This window comes from Anolis carolinensis, chromosome 4 (assembly GCF_035594765.1).
Source record: "Anolis carolinensis isolate JA03-04 chromosome 4, rAnoCar3.1.pri, whole genome shotgun sequence".
NCBI classification, from domain to species: Eukaryota; Metazoa; Chordata; class Lepidosauria; order Squamata; family Dactyloidae; genus Anolis; species Anolis carolinensis.
This window is the reverse complement of record NC_085844.1, coordinates 116954189-116978231: the sequence shown is the minus strand read 5'-3', so window position 1 is coordinate 116978231 and position 24043 is coordinate 116954189. Positions and strand designations below refer to the sequence as shown.

At 39.6% G+C, this 24043-nt stretch overlaps 1 long non-coding RNA gene across 1 annotated transcript in view; it reads right to left on the bottom strand.

The window, feature by feature from the left end:
- Positions 1–260: 260 nt before the first annotated feature.
- LOC134298219 (uncharacterized) overlaps positions 261–24043 on the bottom strand; it is a 30010-nt gene continuing 6227 nt past the window's right edge. The window contains exons 3-4 of the long non-coding RNA XR_010005173.1: positions 8378–8504; positions 261–5269 (exon numbers count right to left, since the gene is read on the bottom strand). This is a non-coding gene — a long non-coding RNA (uncharacterized LOC134298219). The remainder of the gene's footprint in view (positions 5270–8377; positions 8505–24043) is intronic.

The following is a 24043-nucleotide window of genomic DNA, read 5'->3' as shown; positions in this document are numbered from 1 at the left end:
GTGAGTTTTCTGTGCTGTATATACCTCACAAGCTCTGAGGATGCCTACCATAGATGTAGGCGAAACATCAAGAGAAAATGCTTCTGGAACATGCCCATACAGCCCGGAGAACTCACAGCAACCCAGTGATTCTGGCCATGAAAGCCTTCAACAACACATTGGTAATACAGTAGAGTCTCGCTTATCCAACATAAATGGGCCGGCAGAACATTGGATAAGCGAATATGTTGGATAATAAGGAGAGATTAAGGAAAAGCGTATTAAACATCAAATTAGGTTATGATTTTACAAATCAAGCACCAAAACATCATGCTATACAACAAATTTGACAGAAAAAGTAGTTCAATACGCAGTAATGCTATGTAGTAATTACTGTAATTACGAATTTAGCACCAAAATATCACAATGTATTGAAAACATTGACTACAAAAATGTGTTGGATAATCCAGAACGTTGGATAAGTGAGACTCTACTGTAGTTCCTTTTCCAATAAGTATTAAGATAGAGTAATTACATTGTCCTGTGGATAAGTTGATCCAGTTTTGGGGGGATGGTTTTTCACTAAAATAACTAGACTTATACATGAATATATGCACCTAGCACAAAGAAAGGAGAGGAAGGGAAGAATCATGTCATTCCCTGTAGACACAGGCTGCAGCTACAATGTAGAATTAATGCTGTTCGATACTACTTTAACTGCCATGAATCGGTGCTCTGAAATCTTGGTATTTGTAGTTTGGAGAGGAACCAGCACCCTTTGGCAGAAAAGGTTAAGACCTTGTAAAACTACAACTAGAAGGATTCCATATCATTGAATTACGGCAGTTGGTGTCAAACTGCCTTCATTCTACTGTAGATGCACCCAGTTGTGTTCTTTGGCCACACATGTTCTGGTTTTCATCTGTGAAATGCTGAAATGTGAAATGTTGCCAGGTGTGTTAACTCCATTTGGTAATCCCAAGGAGAGGAGATTCATCGAATCAATGGAATTTACCTAAGTGATAATTTACCATGTTCCAATTGGTTCAGGCTATCTGCTCCAGCTGGGATTAACAGTTTGATGTAAACCGGAGACTTTTCCAACAGAGACAAGGTTAAATTGTGAAAAGTGAGAAGGAGCCCTAGACTATGCATACATTCTTCAGGTTAAAGCCCTTATGAGGCCAAACAGCATGATCGATTCACATCAGGGAACCACAGATAGGTTGGGGGTCGGGGGATCAGAGGACACACAAGACTTTTGGTATCAATATTTGTTCTGTTACCTGCTCTTGGTGTTTCTGTACTAAATCTTGACAACTTTAACTGTGGTATTGAATTGGATGTATGCTTGCTGGATTCCTCTCATTTTGTGTAATTTATTCTTTGTAAAATGACTTTTTGCTCTTCTGGACACCCCACGAATGGCATGTAATTTGACAAGTAATGTTTATTATCGCGAGCTGCTACAGACACAACGTGCTGGGGAAAAGCAGGATATAAATAAACAAACTACCTAAAGATCACAGAAGTGCATTTTTTGAAAAAAGAGGGGGAGGTGGTTAGGAAAGGGAGAAAAATATGTGTAATTTTCCTTTTAATCTGAACCAGCCTAATTTCACACTTTTAAAACAATAAGTGAACCAGTCCTCAGTTATCCTTAGAAATTCACACCTCTGGCTTTTGCAGTGGTGTTCTCCAATCTTTGAAAAATGTGTAAAACAAAATGTGTGTATAAAAAGAACCAGCAGGCATATAGAAGGAAAGCCAGAGCAAATGACACAATAATAGATGTCTAATAGATTAAGATTGCTTAATAATTTGTATGCCAAGTAAAGCTATTTTAAAATGCATGCATTAAGAGAACTGCATATGCAAATGTATATGAATTTTCATACATTCTGAGGCTTTTCTGTACAAACATAAATCCAGTTTGTGGTGAATCAGATTATAAAACTGAGAAAAAGAAAGAAAACACAAACAGATTTATCTAGTCTTAAATATAGCACATAATATTTCAAATATGTTCACTATTTGCAGGGTCCCAACAATGTCCAAAACCTTCATGCAAGTCTATGCATATATATACAGTAGAGTTCACTTATCCAACATAAACGAGCCAGCAGAACGTTGGATAAGCAAAAATGTTGGATAACAGGGGATTATTAAATGTCTAATTAATTTAAAAATTAAGCACCAAAACATAATGTTTTATAACAAATCGACAGAAAAAGCAGTTCAATACATGGCAATGTTATGTAGTCATTACTGCGTTTACGAATTTAGCACCAAAGAATCGCAATGTATTGAAAACATTGACTACAAAAACATTGACTACTAAAAGGCAGACTGCATTGGATAATACAGAACGTTGGATAAAGCGAAGGTTGGATAAGCGAGACTCTACTATATATGTGTGACACACAGTCACTGAATTCTCATCCCATGAAATCAGGCCCAAAACATTTAGTTTTTATTCACATCCAAATCTGTATACCATCTTCTGCAAGAGGCCACCTCTTCCCTAAGTTAGAATAGAATTTGGAATCTGTGGTCACATAGCTATAGTTGAAAACATTGAAATATAATTAATTTATTTATTAAAATATGTATATCTTATTTAATAGCATATAGTTGAACTGTTATATAATGAGATCAGGCTTATTTTTCTCTAGCCGACAAAGTGAGTCACTTTTCTTCCCTTTCACTGCCTTTTAATCTTGCTTTTTTTACAAGAATTGCTTTGGTGGCTCAAACCACCACATAATCCAATGTTTACCTATTCTCTGCAATTTTCTTCTTCCCAAAAATGAGACATATAATTTGTAGAGTTTGGTAGTAACTAGTTAGAAACAGCTGCTTATGTGTAATTAATTGTATTTTACATTATGATTGTAACTTAATGAGAGCTGAAATCCAGCGTTATTCATTTTTCCTAGGATCCTTATCATATTTGGAACTTCAAAATGAATTAGTGCAGGACGGTGAAAAAACAAAAGTAGCATCCAACAGTTTTTTCTTATAAAAAATCTTCAAATAAAAATTAAGTCACGTTGTCCAAATAAGAACTCTGAATGGGGGAACCCCCCCCCCCATTTTCACAAAGAATGGGCTCATTTCGGAGGAATGTACTAGGTGTATACTTTCATGTAAAGTGTGCTTTCTATGAAAGATGATTTACTGTGTGAAGTATAAAGTAAAATTTTATTTCCATTTGCCTCAAATTCACTCACCCTCCCCTCCCCTTTAATTTAGAACTGAAAATAGTATGTGGAAGGTATTTTTCCGAAGCAGGGCTTGAACTGAGCCAACTCACAGCCCAGAGATGAACAACATTCTTGCCTGATCTATGGAAGATAATATTTAGGATTTTTAGCTGAACAGAGCAATATGAACAATTTTGAGAGATTAGTTGAGTTTCCAAAAACAATGCCCCTGGGTCAGCAGTGCAGGGATTCTCTGGATAAGTCATTAAAAGAATTGAAGGGGAGGGAGAGGAAACATTGTGGCACTACAGGCTGACAAGATAAAGTTGTGTGAAAATTCTTGGTGCTATTCAGGCTTTTTAAAAAGCTTTCCTTCTTTAGTGGGGCAAATGGACTGACCGCAACCCTTTCTTTATCTGTATTTTATTTCTGAGATGATTGAATCTTCTGTTGCTGCTTCCTCCTCTCCCTCCCCACTGAAATAAATATGTTTGACTATATTTCTATGGTGATACCCAATTGAAGACACGGTTTGCCAGTAGCTGTTCATTCCTCTGTTTTGTCTAATGTTGGAACAAATAAATATCAGCAGGGCTGTAGCCAGAAAAAAATTTCGGGAGGGGTTTTGAAAATTTCGGGGGGGGGGGGTTAACCCCTAACACACACCCCTCCCCGCTACACACCTGTCAATATCTGCTTGAGATAGTGCCTGGAGGGACTCTTAATGTTTTGTGTCTCATAGACTTAGCATGGGGATTTGGTTAACCAGTTAAAATTCATGAGTAAACCAGGGTTTTTTTATAACCTGAAAAATTTCGGGGGGGGGGGGGGTTTGAACCCCTAAAACCACCCCCTCGCTACAGGCCTGGGACTCAGGGACTGGCTTGTAGAGAATAAACGAAGTGGAGAGGTTGGAAAGAGAGACTACATTGACTTCCCAACAACTCCGCCCACTTTGATCATGGACCCTATCCAAATTCTGCTGTAAAATGGGCCCACATATCCATGGCCCTTGATAGAAAAATATTTCCCTTGCCCTGCTGTAATAAGTCAAGGTGCTTCTTCTCTGTGGTGGCCCCTCGGCACTGGAACGCACTCCCAAGGGAATTCGGCTAGCTGTTTCCTTGGAAGGGTTTAGGAAAAGCCTGAAAACTTGGCTGTTCACACAGGCTGGAATGTTAAATTCTTGTACAAATGGTTATCCTTGATCGGTTGCATCCGCATGGGTAATTTCTCTACATAGCCTCAGGGTTCAACTCACTTTTGGGTTCTCCCCCATGTTCTTATAGCACTTTTAACTTCCTCCATGTTTACAAGTCCCACTTAGTGCACTTTGATCAGCCCATTTTATTGCTGCGTTTTAACTTTGTCTTATTAATGGTTTGATTTTAATCATAGGTTTTAATCTTTCATTCATGCGTTTTCGGTATTTGATGTTCTATGTATGTATACTTGTTTTGCATTTGTAAGCCGCCCTGAGTCCCTGTGGGGAGATAGAAGCGGGGTACAAGAATAAAATAATAATAATGATTATTATTATTATTGACACAACGACGTTGTATGACACAGCAAACAAGATAGATATGCTGGATTTCGTTTCACAAAACCACAAGTCGAACACTTCCCAAGTGTCTAGGACTGTCTCATGTATTTTCGGATGATGCGTGCAGATCCCAGCAGGGTGGCCTTTTGCAGTTAGCAGATAATAATTTTGTCAATGTCTATAGTTTCCAAATGCCGGCTGAGATCTTTTGGCACGGCACCCAGTGTGCCCATCACCACCGGGACCACGTGCACTGGTTTCTGCCAGAGTCTTTGAAGTTCAGTCTTGAGGTCCTGATAGCGGTTGAGTTTTTCCTGTTGTTTTTCATCAATGCGACTGTCACCTGGGATGACTATTATCAGGTGATTATCAGGTGATTGATGACTACAAGATCAGTGCTTAACCATGATGGCTACTATCTAAAAAAAAAAGCACCAGGCATTCTGACTTTGGTCATTGTTGTTGTTAGCTGCCATCAGGCTGACTCCAACGTATGGTGGTCCCATGAATGAAAGACCTCCAAATCTCCTACCGTGTTTCCCTGAAAATAAGACAGTGTCTTATATTAATTTTTGCTCCCAAAGATGCACTAGGTCTTATTTTCAGGGGATGTCTTATTTTTCCATGAAGAAGAATTCACATTTATTGTTGAACAAAAAAATGAACATTTATTATATACTGTACAGTAGTTGTCATCACAAACCAGCATAACCAGTCAAACTGTGAATCCTATCAAGAATTTCTTGTTACTACCATTATTTCCATGTACAACACTCTATGGTACGTACATTTACCGATCCTGCATGCTCTGGTGTTCTGTTCATTGGGCATGCTTCCAAACAAAACCTTTGCTAGGTCTTACTTTTGGGGGAGGCCTTATATTTAGCAATTCAGCAAAACCTCTACTAGGTCTTATTTTCTGGGGCTGTCTTATTTTAGGGGAAACAGGGTATCATCAACAGCCATGTTCAGGTCTTGTAGACCAATGGTTCTCAACCTGTGGGTCCCCAGGTGTTTTGGCCTACAATTCCTAGAAATCCCAGCCAGTTTACTGTTAGGATTTGCTATTTCACTTCATTTTGCCAGGCTTTTGGGAAGGAAAGAGGGAACAGCGGGGTGAATCTGTTGCCCACTCGCAGCTCCCTCTTGGCGGTGCTTTCCCCACCATATGGGGAAAGGATCACCATTGTGGGGAGGCCCCGGATTGGCTCCATTGGAGCCAGCACAACATGGGAAGCTTCCTATGTTGAGAGTAAGGCCTCTGGCAACGCTTTCACCCTGGTTGGGGGTTGTGGCCTATGCTGTGTGGACTGATGGGGACTGATGTCCAGTGTCGGCCTCAGTCCCCAAGGTGGGGTGAAAGTGTCCTAGGACACTAAAATCACCCCATCTGATGAGAGGGTTAGTGCGATGGTTTCCTAGATTGAGTCCATCCATCTGAAATGAAGTTTTCTTCTTTTCCTAATGACTTCTATTTTGCCAAGTATTATCAACTTTTCTACTGAATCATGTTTTCTCATGACATAGCTAAAGTATGACCATTTAGCCATCCTGGCTTCCAAGGAGAGTTCAGGTTTGATCATTTATTTCTTACCCGACTCTCCTCATGGCTCGTGGCGGGTTATAACATTGGATGCCTGCCATAGATGTGGGCGAAACATCAGGAAAGAATACTTCTGGAACATGGCCATACAGCCCAGAAAACACACAACAACCCTTTGATTCTGGTCATGAAAGCATTCGACAACATATAGGCAGGAGAACTGGGAGAAAGAAAAGGTGAGAAAGGAGATAAAAACTGGGAAAGAAAAAGGAATGCAGACAGGAATTGGGAAAAGCAAAATGAGATAGAATTAAAAAAGCAGAAAGGGGAAAGGGATGATGTTTAGTTTTGAAATTTTCAGGGATGGAGTGCACATGTGAACTACACAACAGTATAGTCCACATGTGCCTTAGAATATAATTATCATGTGGCTGCAACCATTTCAGTAAGGAAATTCAAAATAGGAAATCACAAAGCAACAATTCTGTTGTATTATATGTAGTGACTCTGGACTTTATCGCACGAAGGTGGCAAAGTAACATTGAAGCAGGGCCATCACCTTTGCTGGTGGTTCCTACCACACAATCTGTTACTGGTCTGCCACCTCCCAGTGACAAGCCATCCCCTGCTATAGACAGCCAAAATATATCAATAATTCCCAGTCATGCCACAGTTCTGCAACTTATCTTGTGGACAATCCAGAGCATGCTGGCATAGAAGAGACATCACGCAGCATGGTTGTGCTGCTCTCCCAGTCCCCCCAATTATGTTTCTTTGTAATTGATGGTTTTGATTTTTTAATCTAAACTTTGCTGCACTTCTAGTAAATCAATACAACACAGCCTGAGCTCTGTGAGTGCAACATTTCTCTGAATGAAGCAGAGAGCATTTGAGGATCAGGACATCCATAGGGATACCAAGGTGCTTGTTTGTAAAGCTATTGTTCTCCCAATCCTGTTATACACCTACAAAACGTGGACTGTCTACAGATGTCACACTCAACTTCTGGAATAATTCATTCAGCATTACCTCTGAAAAATCCTGCAAATCTCTTAGAAAGTCAGGCGGACAAATATAAGCGTACTGGAAGAAGCAAAGACCACTAGCACTGAAGCGATGCTCCTACACCACTAACTCCACTGGACCGAATACGCAATTACCATATTCCAAAGCAGTTATTATTCTCCCAACTCAAGAATGGAAAATAGAATGTTGGTGGACAGGAAAAGAGATTTAAAGATGGGCTTAAAACCATCCTTAAAAACTATGGCATAGACACCGAGAACTGGGAAGCCCTGGCCCTTGAGCGCTCTAGCTGGAGGGCAGCTGTGACCAGCAGTGCTGTTGAATTTGAAGAGGCACAAATGGAAGGTGAAAGGGAGAAATGTGTCAAGAGGATGGCACGTCAAGCCAACCCTGAGCAGGATTGCCTTCCATCTGGAAACCGATGTCCTCATTGTGGAAGAACATGCGGGTCAAGAATAGGGCTCCACAGTAACCTATGTATCCACTGCCAAAACACTATACCTGGAAGGCCATACTCAGACAATGAGGGATTGCCTAAATAAAATAAAGTAACTCTACTAAATTAGTAATAATAAGAAAACCCTCCAAAGCAGCAGAACTACTACCTGAAAGTATGGCACAAGACCACAGACTGGCGAAGTGTCACAGCAGCACAATGCTTGGAGTAGTGCAATAGTGAGAGTCACCATACTAGTAAATTGCTAGGAGCCTCCGGTGACCTAGAGGATTAAAGCCTTGTAACTTGAAGGTTGGGTTACTGACCTGAAGGCTGCCAGGTTCGAATCCCACCCAGGGAGAGCGCGGATGAGCTCCCTCTATCAGCTCCAGCTCCATGCGGGGACCTGAGAGAAGCCTCCCACAAGGATGGTAAAAACATCAAAACAACCGGGCATCCCCTGGGCAACGTCCTTGCAGACGGCCAGTTCTCTCACACCAGAAGGAACTCAGGTTGATCCTGACACGAAAAAAGTAAATTGCTGTTATTCCTGATGACAGAAATGCCACAGGATAATAGTTTTATGTATTAAAGTCCCATTTATCTGAGGCAGTTCAGTATTTCCTTACTTTAACCGCTCTTACCTGGTACCAGCAGTATTTCCGAAAGACTGTGAGATGAGAAGGGTAGAAATGGCCAAGAAATGACCACTTCTAAAGTGTTTGCAGCAACTTCTTTGAAACAGCCTGTAGCAGTAGGATCCAGCAGCATCTATTTAAAAATCCAAGGGAGTAGGGTCATGGCCTCAGTCCTCATATGCAGAGTTAGTCCCTAGCATTTGAAAATCCTACTTCTCATCACTAAGCATCCATATCCAGTTCCCCAGGATGAATGACCATCCTTACCAGATTAGAGGGTGTAAAAGTATATCATCATCATCATCATCATCATCATCATCATCATCATCATCATCATCATCATCATCACGAGTGTTCCTTCTACTACATGCCAGTCTGTGTTTATAGAAAGGGCAATGGTGACATGGTTTTAATCAGAAAAGCCATGGCTAGACAGGACTTTGCAATAAACAAAATCTCTCTCTCTCTCTCTCTCTCCCCTCCCCACTCTCTCTGTTTTTTATATAAAGAACTTTCTGAAATCTCTACATAAAATCCAGTATTCAGAAAATCCTATTATTAAAAACAGTGACTCTGTTGATGACAGTCTAATTTTGGGACTGCAGATCTCCGGGAGCTTGTGACATGAAGCTAGGCGTACCATACTTATCCATTCTTTATTAAAAAGCATAGCATAGCCCAAAAAATTTCAGTATGAGAAAACCACCCAACGGATTCTGCATTTGTTCAGAATTGCCTTGTCACTTTGAGCTTTCAAGAAACAGCTCCCTGGTTTCCCATGGTTTGATAAGCCTATTTTTCTGTTCCTATCTATGACCATCCTGCTTTCTAAGCTCTACTAAAGGTCATGTATATTTTCATTGGGATATGTCTTTAATATTGCATTTAATATGATCTTTCCTTTTGTATGTAACAGGATGGGTTGATTTACAGAAACGCAACTGAAACTGATTTTAATCACAATAAAAACAAATGGTTTTCTTTAAACATATAAACAATATCGCCAGCAAATGGTTTTATATCGCTAAAGAATCATTTGCTTTCATCATCCCCATTTAGCTTGTAATCAAAATATTCGAAGTGGGCAAATGTTGGTGTGTGAGCAAAAGCAAATACCTTAAACTATAGGCATAGAAAAGTGCTTGTTAAGACTGCTATCCTATTTTCTTTCCAACTCTTTATACATTCATTGGCTCAGGTTACATAAGATAGTGCTGCTTTAGTATGCTGTCTCTAGCAATATCAACAAAACAGCATCAAAATGACAGTAAAAAAACTTCATAAAAAGTCACAGTTCCACATTTACAACCATTACCATTGTTACAAGAAACAGCATGCCTGATAGATGTGTAATATAAACACAGTCTTCAACTCTTGCTCTGGAAATTTTGTTTACACGCGGAGCAGTTGGTGGCTTCCATATCAGTTGGTAGTAACTACCTCTGGGTTTTAGTCTAAAATAACCTATTCCCAAAATAAGGTCAGTTCCATAAAGAGGTCCTTTAAAATTCAGACTGAACCCCAATGTGGAGTCATCAGCCACTTTTTTTTCGTGTCAGGAGCAACCTGAGTCACTACTGACAGGGAAACATGATTGACACTGCTTTACAGTTCCCTTCATACATGCCCTTCATATAGTATTTCACATTATGATACTATAAAATGAAAAGCTGAGGGCTAGTAATACATGAAGAGAATCACATGGTCAACATGCCATGTGACATTTTTGGCAACCACATCTTCCCAAGTTATGAACAAGATAGCCTCTGTAGGTTTGTTCTGAAGCTGAATTTGTACGTAAGTTGGAACAGGTATCATGTTGACTAATGTATTTTATTATGCTTTTATTTTCTGGGTTTTTTAATTATATTGTTTTTTGTTATTTGTTTTAATTTTTCACTTTGAATTCTCTATTTATTCTGAGTCGCGTCGAGTGCCTTCAGGGAGATGGAGACGGTATAAGAATAAAGTTGTTGTTGTTGTTGTTGTTGTTGTTGTTCCTGCTGTAGGCACATTTGATGGGGTTCAGTCTACACCCCAATACAGCATAGCCTGGAGAAGTTACATTTGAGAACTACAGTTGTGAGAATGCCAAGGCTACTTTTTTCTTATTCATGTGTATGACTGGGTATCAGAAAAGTTAAAAGATTATATTCTTCCATAAGAACCTACATGAATTTTAAGAACTCTGTAGGTCACCTCTTATGGTCCTGCAACATTATGCAATTACACACAGCCCCCAAGTTATGAACAAGATAGCTTATATAGGTTTGTTCTGAAGCTGAATTTGTATGTAAGTTGGAACAGGGTTTTTTTTTTAATAAGTCTAACATCAACCATATATATATATATATATATATATATATACACACACACACACACACACACACACACACACACACACATATACTGTTTATACTCGAGTATAAGCCTAGTTTTTCACCCCCTTTTTTAAGACTGAAAAAGCCCCCCTCGGCTTATACTCGGGTGAGGATCCTGGTTGGCTTATATTTGGGTCAGCTTATACTCGAGAATATATGGTACATTTATTATTTTTCTCTATTATTATTGGTATTATTACATTGATTATTTTTCTCTATTATTGCTGCTACTATTACATTTATTTTGCTCTATTTTTATTATTATTAATAATACATTTATTATTTCACTCTGATCTTATTATAATTATTATTATTGCATTTATTATTTTACTCTATTTATTATTACATGTATTATTTTCCTGTATTTATTATTATTATTATTATTATTATTATTATTATTATTACATGTATTATTTTACTCTATTATTATTAAAAGGATACATAGACACATTTACATTGAAGAAGATGAGAATAATGATTTGATCAGACTTGGACAGTCTTATCTTAAATTTGAGCTTTATGTAAATATTCAAAAACATTTAACCTACTGATGCCTCAGTTAATGTAATTTTATTGCTATCTATTTTTATTTCTGAAATTTACCACCCTCGACTTATACTGGAGTCAATGTTTTCCCAGATTTTTTTGTGGTAAAATTAGGTGCCTCGGCTTATATTCGGATCAGCTTATACCCGAGTATATATGGTATATTGTTTTTTGTTATGTTTTTTAATTTTTTATTTTGAATTCTCTATTTATTCTGGGCCCAGTCCCCATGTAAGCCGCCTTGACTGCCTTCAGGGAGATGGAGACGGGATATAAGAATAAAGTTGTTGTTGTTGTGTTGTTGTTGTTGTTCTTGCTGTGAGAACATTTGATGGGGTTCAGTCTACACACCAATACAGCATAGCCTGGAGAAGTTACATTTGAGAACTACAGTTGCGAGAATGCCAAGGCTACTTTTTCTTATTCATGTGTATGACTGGGTATCAGAAAAGTTAAAAGATTATATTCTTCCATAAGAACCTATATGAATTTTAAGAACTCTGTACGTCACCTCTTATGGTCCTGCCACATTATGCAATTACACACAGCCCCCAAGTTATGAACAAGATAGCTTCTGTGGGGTTTGTTCTGAAGCTGAATTTGTATGTAAGTTGGAACAGGGTTTTTTAAATAAGTCTAACATCAACCATAGATAGATGATAGATAGATAGATAGATAGATAGATAGATAGATAGATAGATAGATAGATAGATGATAGATAGATAGCATAGGGAAGGGCTAATGTCCCTGTGATAATTATATTGTTGCCTGTGCCCCTGTTCAGAAAATTTCATTTCACTTTCTGACCCTGTGGTAATTGGATTTTTAAAAAATTGGCTTGTTGGGAAACAAGGATTGGTGAGAAAACCTCAGTTGAGATGCCTTTTCCCTATGATAACTCTTTCAGGAGTGAATTTCCTTTCCGGGGGATAGATTTCTCTCACTTCCTGTTGTTTCACCCCCCATTTTTAACTAGGGACCCTATCAGATGGCTCTTTGTAAAGCGAGAGACAGCGGGGGAAATCATGGGGCAGCATAGGGAATGATTTCACTGTGTTTCCTACCATCAGGGTCCGTGGCATTCCTTCCTATGTTTCCCCACTATTCCCCACTTTCTCTTCGGCTCCTCTGGCAGCACTGTGGCCCCACAGAGTCCCACCAGAAGTATCCCTGCATCATGTGATGGGCTCCGGGGGACTCTGTGCCGGCAGAGGAGAGAAGTGGGGCAAAGATGTTTCTCTCCCTGCATGTGATGAGGTAGTATGAGTTGTTTGTAAGTTGTATGATTATAATTAGGGGACTAGTTGTATAGCACTATGATTCCACTTTAACTGCCATTGTTTCATCTTATTGTTATGAAATCCTGGGATATTAGCCATCACTGCCTGAGAGTTCTAGTGCCTCCCCAACTATCACCACCATAGGCACACATGTGATAGTAAGCAAGAAATTACTCTTTTAGTACCTGCTTCAAGACTCTGGAACTCAAGAAAGGTTTGTGCCTCCTCTGTTGCCCTTCCATTGACAACCAGTAACCATTTTATTCAGACCTTCCTCAATAATTTGGCATGTAAGCTGGTGTGTGAGTCAACAATGGCTGTTTGGGAGCTACCGTATTTCCCCGAAAATAAGACAGTGTCTTATATTACTTTTTGCTCCCAATGATGCGCTAGGTCTTATTTTCAGGGGATGTCTTATTTCTCTGTGAAGAATTCACATTTATTGTTGAACAAAATAATGAACATTTATTATATACTGTACAATAGTTGTCATCACAAACCAACATAACCAGACAAACTGTGAATCCTATCAAGAATTTTCTTGTCACTACTATTATTTCCATGTACAACAATCTATGGTATGTACATTTGCCAATCCTGCATGTTCTGGTGTTGTGTTCGGCAGGCATGCTTCCAAACAAAAACTTTGCTAGGCCTTACTTTTGGGGGAGGCCTTATATTTAGCAATTCAGCAAAACCTCTACTAGGTCTTATTTTCAGGGGATGTCTTATTTTCAGGGAAACAGGGTAGCTATGTTTTTCATTCTTATTTTGTTACCTTTAAGACTTTAATGTTGTGTGTTTCATCAATTGTTTTATCTATTTTTTTTCTTTGCCACACTAAGTGCATATTTGGTGGAAAATGTAATATTAATAAATAAATGGAAGGCAATTATGGTAGATGCTGAGTATATGCATAAGCATAGTCCTTTCTCACATATGCACCATATGGAGGTGGTGCTGATCCTGTTAAGGTGGAAGTACCTTTTTCGGAACGTTTGTACAGTAGAGTCTCACTAATCCAAGCCTCACTTATCCAAGCCTCTGGATAATCCAAGCCAGTTTAGTAGTCAATGTTTTCAATATATCGTGATATTTTGGTGCTAAATTCGTAAATACAGTAATTACAACATAACATTACTGTGTATTGAACTACTTTTTCTGTCAAATTTGTTGTATAACATGAAGTTTTGGTGCTTAATTTGTAAAATCATAACCTAATTTGATGTTTAATAGGCTTTTCCTTAATCCCTCCTTATTATCCAAGATATTTGCTTATCCAAGCTTCTACCGGCCCGTTTAGCTTGGATAAGTGAGACTCTACTGTATTTGTGTTTACTTGATCCCCTCTAGTGTCGGTCTCAAATGTGCTCTTTCATACTATGTGTGCCTTTAACTTATGGCAACTCAATAAATTTCATAGGATTTCCTTAAGTAAAGAACAGTCAGAGGTGGGTTTGCCAGGTTCTCGCTATGACATATAGCAGTGGTTCTCAACCTGGGGTCCCCAGATAAACAGGCGAACCTTACCTGTTAGGCCAGAAAGGGAGCCTGGATAACAGTAGGGGAGGCCTCCATTTTGGGAAAGAATGCCAGCGAGGCAGCCATCTTAAGTGAGGCTGGTTGAAAGGGGAGGAGTTTTGGGAGACTCCTAGGATTGGCCAGAGGAAGTTGGGAGGAGCCAAGTCTGAGAAAGGAGGGAAGAAAAGGAAGGGAGCTTCAGTTTGAGTGAGTTGGAGTTGAGAGTTGTTGGGAGAGTGAGGGAGTTTGGAAGTGTAGGTTAGAGAGTTGATTGCTGGGAGCTGACAGAAAAAAGGTCAGACAGCAGTTTGATTCCTTGTGGGAATTGGCACAAGGGATTGACTCTCTAGGCTGGGCTAGTTAACAGGAAGAACTCTAGGATAAAAGGTAAAGGTTTCCCCTGACGTTAAGGGCCCGGGCTGTGGCGCAGGCAGGAGAGCAAGCCAGCTGCAATTAACTGCAATGAATCACTCTGACCAGGAGGTCATGAGTTCGAGGCTGCTCGGAGCCTATGCTTGTTTGTTCTATGTTGAAAGGCATTGAATGTTTGCCTATATGTGTAATGTGATCCGCCCTGAGTCCCCTTCGGGATGAGAAGGGCGGAATATAAATGCTGTAAATAAATAAATAAATAAGTCCAGTCATGTCTGACTCTGGGGGTTGGTGCTCATCTTCATTTCTAAGCTGAAGAGCCGGTGTTGTTCGTAAACACCTCCAAGGTCATGTGGCTGGCATGACTGCATGGAGCGCCGTTACCTTCGTGCCGGAGTGGTACCTATTGATCTACTCACATTGGCATGTTTTTGAACTGCTAGGTTGGCAGAAGCTGGAGCTAACAGCGGCCGCTCCCGCCGCTCCCAGGGTTTGAACCTGGGACCTTTCGGTCTCCAGCTCAGTGCTTTAACGCACTTCGCCACTGGGGCTCTAGGATAGAGTTAGTTAATAACCCAGGGGACTATCTAGTTAGGATAGTCAAACTCGTTACTATTCTTAGAAATAGAGCGAGGGTTCTGTTAACCAATAGTTAGATTGGTCTGGTTAAGTCTGTCTGTAACTAAGTGTAGTGAACTGAACAAACATCCAAGTCAAGCTGAAGAACTTTTGTAACAAGTCACGCTTTTTGTACCGCTCAGAAGTAGTTAGTTGTCTGTTTTAAAGGAAATAAATCTTGTTCTATTTAACTTTCAAAACGTCTCTACAGTGCCTCATTCCATCATCAAGCCTGTGTGATAGTTCCAACCTTTTAACATCCTGGTACTACAGAAAAGCCTCTCAATAAACAGTTGTTTGGGAGCCAGGGGTAACAGCAGTGTTGGCAGAAGTGGGAGATGTTACCTCAAATAATTTTAAAACCAAAATTCTTAGGTTGGTGGCAGCTTTAATTTTAAAAAGAACGTTTTAAAGAGCAACAGGGTCATATCTCTCTATCACGTACCCCTCTCCGTGTTCCGTGTTGTGTGTATGTGTGGCATGGTGTGTTATAATTGGTGTCAGCGGTGTGTTATAGCCTACAACTCCCAGAAATCCCAGCCAGTTTACCAGCTGTTAGGATTTATGGGAGCTAAAAGCCAAAAACATCTTGGGACCCCAGGTTGAGAACCACTGACATATAGGCTAGAGCACCTGGTATTCATTAGCAGTCTCTCATCCAAGTACTAACCAAGATGACCATGTTTAGCTTCCAAGATCAGACACAACCTGGTGCCTTTAGGTTATTTAGGTTCTGCTTCTATCATATTATACACACTGGGAATCATGCAGCCCTCCAGAGGTTGTTGAGCTACAATTCCCAGCATACCTCACCATTGGCTTACTCTGGCTTAAGGCTTTTGGGAGTTACAGTCCACAACATCTAGAAAACAGCATGATCTCCACCCTTAAAAGGTAAAGGTTTTTCCCTGACGTTAAGTCCAGTCGTGACCGACTCTGGGGGTTGGTGCTCATCTCTATTTCTAAGTCGAAGAGCCGGCGTTGTCCATAAACACCTCCAAGGTCATGTGGCTGGCATGACTGCATGAAGTGCCGTTACCTTCCTGCCGGAGCGGTACCTATTGATCTATTCACATTTGCATGTTTTCGAACTGCTAGCTTGGCAGGACCAGCTTGTTATACAGTAAATCTTTGTTTTTCATCTTGTCTTGCAGGGAGGCAAAGAGCTGCAATATGAGACTAAATGAGAACATCGACATTTAAAAGTTTGCCCTCTTGTGTAAGTGCTCTTCACTGTAGCTATGGGATTACTCTAACATTTATGTGATTTCGAGGGGGTGAATTCGTGTTCTAGGAAGCTTAAATACTATGGAAGCAGGGTATCTTGTCTGATCATGGGAGCAAACCAGGGTCAAGTTTTGTTAGTGCTTGAATGGGGTGCTACAAAGAACCGTAATGTGCTGTAGGTGTTATTTCAGCAGAAATAACTGGCACTGGCAAACCACTTCTGAGTATTTCTTGCCTGAAAAAAACCTATGAAATTAATGCAGTTGTCAACAAGTATATGGAAGGCACATACTCAAATAAATACCCATTCTATCCTTTATAGGTTTATTAGTTAGGTATCTCACTCTCCCCACACATCGTGTTTCACTGGTGTTTTCCTTCTCTAATAAGCACACTGATCTGAGCCTTAACCAATGCTTAATTTTATGCCCGACATAGTGGAGGACTGTAGAACATTCAAAGCACTTTCCTTATATTCATTTAGTAATTTTTACTGTTCTATAAAGTCAATGGGCAGAGTTAGCCCTACCATTAGGTTGAGAAGGGAACCTGCACTAATCAATGGATTCTCTATGTTATCAAAGTACACAGATAGTTAGTTTTTTACTTGATAATTGTTGTGCTTTTACTGCCAGGAATAGAAAAAGATGCTGAGGGTATTTGCTCCTCGGGATTATTTTCTATTCTGCTTCATGTAGCAAAATGTCTTAGGTAGTCACTGCATATAATCACTTGACAAAAGTTTCTTAGAAGTAAATTTTGGTTGGAAACTTCTAATTCTTAGCGCCGTCTTTTTGACATTATGTGTTGTTGTTGTTACTTTTCCACCAAGCCATCTTTGACTGATAGTTACTCTGTGACTGAGAGACATCCATAAGTCATCCATATGCTCCAGTGTCTCAGTTGGCTATTTTTGGAATATCTGTGGTAATACAGGTTGAGTATCATTATTCAAAATGCTTGGAATAAGAAGCATTTTGGATTTTGAATATTATTTATTGGATTTCGAAATACCTGGATTTGCATATATAGTAGAGTCTCACTTATCCAAGCTAAACGGGCCAGCAGAACTTTGGATAAGCGAATATCTTGGATAATAAGGAGGGATTAAGGAAAAGCCTATTAAACATCAAATTAGGTTATGATTTTACAAATTAAGCACCAAAACTTCATGTTATACAACAAATTTGACAGAAAAAGTAGTTCAATACGCAGTAATGTTATGTTGTAATTACTGTATTTACAAATTTAGCACCAAAATATTATGATATATTAAAACAAAATTGCATTGGATAATCCAGAACCTTGCTTAAGCGAGTCTTGGATAAGTGAGACTCTACTGTATATACATTTTGAGATATCTTGGAGATGAAACATGAAATTCATTTATGTTTCATATACATCTGATATGCATAGCCTGAAGGCAATATTACTCAATATTATTAATAATGTTGCATATGAAATGAAGTTTTTGTACATTGCACCATCAGAAAATCAAAGTGTCATTATTGGCCAGCCATGTGGACAATTTTGGATTTTGGAATTCTGGATAAAGAATCCTCAAGCTATACAATCAATGTGAATTAAAAATGGTATTATAAATTGTCGCAGAGCTTTAAAAGGTTACAGGGAGACTATATCCAAGCCCTAGCCTCAACTAGAACAGACTCATTAAATCAATGGGAAATTAGTAAGTCAACACTTATATAAGTCCCACAGAGTCAATTGTCCACTAAAGTTGAGACTAACAAGGCATTTTAGACTTTGGAGTACAGCTCCCATAATCCCCCAGCCAACACAACTAACAGTGAAGTTTGCTGAGTGATCCTGGTGGGAATTCAAGTTTCAAACAATACTGTTTCCATACTCCAAAGTAGGGACGTCAAACTCATTTTCTTCGAGGGCCACATCAACCTTATGGTTGCCTTTAAAGGGGCTGTGAATCTATGGACAGAGAATCCATGGATACAGAGGGTCGACTATAATGTTTTTAATGTAGTGTTCAATGCTCTTTAGTTTTTACCTAGTTTGGGTCCCCAGATGTTACTGAATGATAACTCCCATTGCATTTGATTATTTGCCATGCAGAGCGGGGATAATGGGAATTGCAACTGCTTAGCACTTGTGGCTCTGAAGCTGGGGAAAGCTTAAAGGACATTTTACAGTCAGGCATATCCACTAAGGTAAAGGTTTCCCCCTAACATTAAGTCTAGTCGTGTCCGACTCTGAGGGTTGGTGCTCATCTCAATTTCTAAGCCAAAGAGCCGACGTTGTCCGTAGACACCTCCAAGGTCATGTGGCCGGCATGACTGCATGGAATGCCGTTACCTTCCCACCAGAGCAGTACCTATTGATGTACTCACATTTGCATGTTTTTAAACTGCTAGGTTGGCAGAAGCTGGAGCTGACAGCTGGAGCTTACTCCACTCCCGGGATTTGAACTGCCAACCTTTCGGTCAGCAAGTTTGGCAGCTCAGCGGTTTAACCCACTGCGCCACTAGGGACTCCATATCCACAAGTCTTGTATATAAATTCAAACTCCACTATCCTGACAAAACAGAACGAATTGTAGCATCCCAGATGTTACTTTATCACAACTCCTATCAGCTCTAATCATGATGTCTAATTTTTTTTTCTTGTCAGGAGCAACCAGAGTTACTTCTGGAGTGAGAGAATTGGCCATCTGCAAGGACGTTGCCTAGGGGACGCCCGGATGTTTTTGATGTTTTTACCATCCTTGTGGGAGGCTTCTCTCGTGTCCCTGCATGGAGCTGGAGCTGATAGGGGGAGCTCATCCGCACTTTCCCCGGGTGGGATTCGAACCTGGCAGCTTTCAGGTCAGCAACCCAACCTTCAAGTCACAAGGCCTTTATCCCCTAAGCCACCATGATGTCTAATGAAGATGAATATAGAAGTTGTAGTCCAGCACCTTATGGGCCACACAAAATTAAAAGGTGGGCTGGATTTGGCCTGTGGGCCTTGAATTTGACACACATGCTCTAAAATCTCATATCTCATGGTGAACTTTCATAAAATGAAAGCCCTGGTTAGTTTTTCAATTGATAATGTGGGAGATGGGCAAGTCAGGGTGACAAAAAAACCATGAGCATTGTTGGCCTATCCTTTCCCCCAAGTTGATCATGGATCCCCAAATTCCTCCAAATCCAAATCCCATAGCACTGGAAAAGATAGGAGACGAAGGCGACAAACAGCTTTCTTAAATACACACACACTTTCCCACCCGGCCCCCTCCTCTTCATCCCAGGAACTCAGCTGAGTGACAGCCCCTCTTGAGGTTGCGTGCGAGTGAGTTCAACTGGTGCTGTGTGGTCCGGGTGTGTGTGGTCTCCAGCTTGGCTGAGAGGCTGCTAACAGGGTGGATGAGAGAGAGAGAGAGAGCAACACTGTTTACTTTAATTTATTTCGGATGCCGGAACTGTGCCCGGAGTTTCTCCTGAGCTTGATTCCACCGTTAGTGGCAGCAATCCCTCACAGCTGCGGCCCAGTCTGAAATATGCGCTGAACTCCTTGACCAAGTGCCTTTCCAGCATCTGCTTCAAGTCCAGCCTACTAATCCCTTGTGACTCAGAAAACTTAATGGCATCGTTGAGTGCTGTGATTATTTTAGTCTGACTCTGTCAAGCTAGAGTATGTGTGTCCTGGAAGATGGACTTTTCTGGGGGTTATTTAAAGCAGGAATTAAGATGCTGACATATATATATATATATATATATATATATATATATATATATATATATATTCCTTGAAGATATCGCTTTTGCTTGAGCTGTATGTTTCAAAAAGTATAAATAGCCAGATGGATTTTATTGTTAATTGAGATGCTGGTTAGGTCTAACAGTTAGTGGAGTGATTAGAGAATGGGAAGCATTTGGAATTGCCTTCATCTGTCATTATTAGTATATTAGTTGCAGCTGATGGGAATTGTAGTCCAACAGCACTTGGAGAGCCATATGTTGCCCATCTTTGGATTAGTGAGTTGAAATTGGTGTTAGGGAGAGTCAGATTAAAATTTCCAATGACCCAGAAAACTTACAGAGGATGCATCCACTTTGTAAAATTAATTGTATTCGACACTACTTCAACCAATGGCTCAATAGTAAGGAATTCTAGGATTTGTAGCTTGGTGAGGCATCAGCACAGTTTGGGAGCTAATAATAATAATAATAATAATAATAATAATAATAATAATAGTAGTAGTAGTAGTAGTAATTTCAGCTGCTGTAAGAAAATTGCACAGACTACAAACAGAGGCATAACTATGTGGCCCAAATGATTCATTGGAATTTATGCCACAAGTACCACCTCCCAGCAGTAAGGAACTGGTGGGATCACAAACCTGCAAAGGTATTGGAAAATGAGCAAGCAAAAATACTGTAGGACTTCCAAATCCAGAATGACAAAGTTTTGGAACACAACACACCAGACATCACGGTTGTGGAAAAGAAAAGGTTTGGATTATTGATGTCACCATTCAGGTGGCAGTCGGATTGATGAAAAACAACAGGAAAAACTCAGCCACTACCAGGACCTCAAGATCGAACTGCAAAGACTGGCATAAACCAGTACAGGTGGTCCCGGTGGTCATCGGCATGCTGGGTGCCATACCAAAAGATCTCAGCCGGCATTTGGAAACAATACACATTGACAAAATTACGATCTGTCAACTGCAAAAGGCCACCTTACTGGGATCTGCACACATCATCCGAAAATACATCACACAGTCCTAAACACTTGGGAAGTGTTCGACTTGTGATTTTGTGATACGAAACCGAGCATATATATCTCATTTGCTGTGCAATGACTTTGTGTCAACAACAATAATAATAATAATAATAATAATAACAACAACAACAACAACAATAAGCCTGATTCTTGCAGCCCAAGAACAAGCAATTAGAACAAATGCCATCAAAGCTAGAATTTAAAAGTCGATTACAGATCCCAAGTGTAGATTCTGCAAGGAAGCAGACAAAACGATGGATCACATACTCAGCTGCTGCAAGAAGATCGTGCAGACAGACTACAAGCAGAGGCATAATACTGTTGCTCAAATGATCCATTGGAACTTGTGCCACAAATGCCATCTGCCTGTGACAAAGAACTGGTGGGATCACAAGCCTGAAAAGGTTACAGGAAATGAACACGTAAAATTACTCTGGGACTTCCGAATTCAGAATGACAGATTTTGGAGCACAATATTCCTGACCTCACAATTGTGTTAAAAAACAAACTATGGATCGTTGATGTTACAATCCCAGGTGATAGCAGAATTGACGAGAAGCAACTGGAAAAGCTGACGCAATTAGAGGATTTAAAGATCGAACTGTAAAGACTCTGACACAAGCCAGTAAGGTGGTCCCAGTGGTGATTGGCACACTGGGTGCAGTGCCTAAAGGCCTTGGCCAGCACTTGAAAACAATTGGCACTGACAAAATTACCATCTGTCAGCTGCAAAAGGCACCCTACTTGGATCTGCACACATTATTTGCCAATACAATTACATAGTCCTAGACACTTGGGAAGTGTCTGACATGACAGCCAATACAACAGCCAGCATAGTGATCTTGTTTGCTGTTTATTAGTCTTGTTGTGTATCAAATAATAATAACAATAATGTAATTTTATTTCTTACCTGCTTGTCCTCATGGTTTGAGGAGGGGTTACAACACTGCAAAAACACAATGTTACTTACGGCATTGATGGAACAGAATATTGAATTGTGTCATCATTTATCCATATTAATGAACACACACTCATCCTTTGTCTGTTGCCATTCTTTTTGCTTGCTACTTACGAATTGGATTTGGACTTGAAGCATCAACCTTCTGTATTTATTTTATAATCATAGATATTAACATGCTAGTTGAATTAAACTATTTTGAGGGTAGTCAAGCAAAGTACAAATGTTTAAAGTGTTAGTGTTACCTAAAAGTAAGCTTCATTGACCTCTGCTGAACTTATTTTTGAGAAATTATATAAAAGAGTGCACAGTGAAAGAAAAATTCTGAAAATTAACATAGCTGTTATTTGCTTTGCTTATGTTTGCTTGACATGAATGCTGGTTATGAGAAGATAAGACAACTGAACCTTTCATTGTTTCATTAAACTAAAATGACCTTTTGCTTAATACATGCTTACCTTTTCATTTTAAGTATCTGAGAATTATTTGAGGATTTAAAAAAACAACCTCAAAATGTAACATTCGTGGCCGACATCAAAATAACAAGTCTCCTTTCATTATTTAAACAAACATGCATGCACTCTTAATATGACTTGGAATTCCAACATTGTTTAGCTTATTCATTCCTAGTCCTTCCTGGCTAGCTTGCAGAAATGAGATTTATATTTGTTCTGTAAAGGGCCATAATATTCATAGCATAAGTGATGTAGGCTGTAGAAAATCTGTGGCTATAAAGTCTTCCAGAAGGATCAAGAATTGCCACTCACAGGTTTTGAGAAATCTGGCCTGAGAGCAATTGGTAGCTGATGGTTTCCATTGTCTGTAGGCAGTGAATCTGCTCTTGAGTTTTATCTGAACATTAAATGTATTTTATTTATTGATATGATTTATATCTCACTTTCTCCCAAATAAGACATAAAGCTTACAATATAAATTAAAACGTGGAGTAGAAAGATTTAAAAAAGGATTAAATCATACATCCAATTACACACTACTTTGAACACTTTAAGATTAGAACACTCAACACAATCAAAATACTTAAAATACATATTGAAAACAGCACACCTAATTGCATATCTCTCTATTCCAGTGATTCTCAACCTGGAGTCCCCAGATGTTTTTGGCCTTCAACTCACAGAAATCTCAACAGTTGGTAAACTGGCTGGGATTTCTGGGAGCTGTAGGCCAAAACATCTGGGGACCTCAGGTTGAGAATCACTGCCTATCATGTTCAATTAAGGCTGAAAACTTGTTTAAATAGGAAGGATCTTCTGGGAAAAGCATACAGACAGATAGACTGAACCTCCCTTGGGAAGGAGTTCCGAAATCTAGGAGAGGTCTTAGGTCCAGACTATCTCAGGCTTTTTCCAGTGTTCTCACCAGCTAAGCATGGGGGGGGGGGGGGAGAGTGAGAGTAGGGTGGAAAGAAAGACCTGCCCCAAATATCATAAGACTTAGGCAAGCTCATATGGAGAAATAATAGGCTTTCAGATACTCTGGACCTAAGCTACATAGGACTTCACTGGTCTGAATCAGAAGTTTATAGAGTGCCTTCAAAAACTGGACTAAAACCAAGAGTGGGTTCAATGGACATGGAAGCCATTAGCCATCTCTGTTTGAAAGGGAGGATCTCTAATTTATCTTGAGTTAAAATCCGCAATGAAGAAGCCATTCCTACAGCCCCTGTCATGTTCTGCTTATCTCATTGTTTCACTGATCCATTCATGGCTCTTCATTAAGCATTGTCTCAAGCATTATGTCTGTCCATCGGAAATGGGAAGAACATCATCTTCTCAACTTACAATTTATTACCCCACTTTCCTATGCTAAGATTGGGAAACGTAATAGACTAAGCAACCAGAATCCCCTCAATCAAAGTTCCTATTGTTTTCTCAGCTTTCAACTTCACTGCTTCCCTTTGGCATTTCCAGGAAAGAGATTCACTAAAAACAATTCCCAGATATTTGAATAGATGGGTTTGTTCTTTGACATGTTGGTTTAAAGATTATTTATACATGTTGTAGTA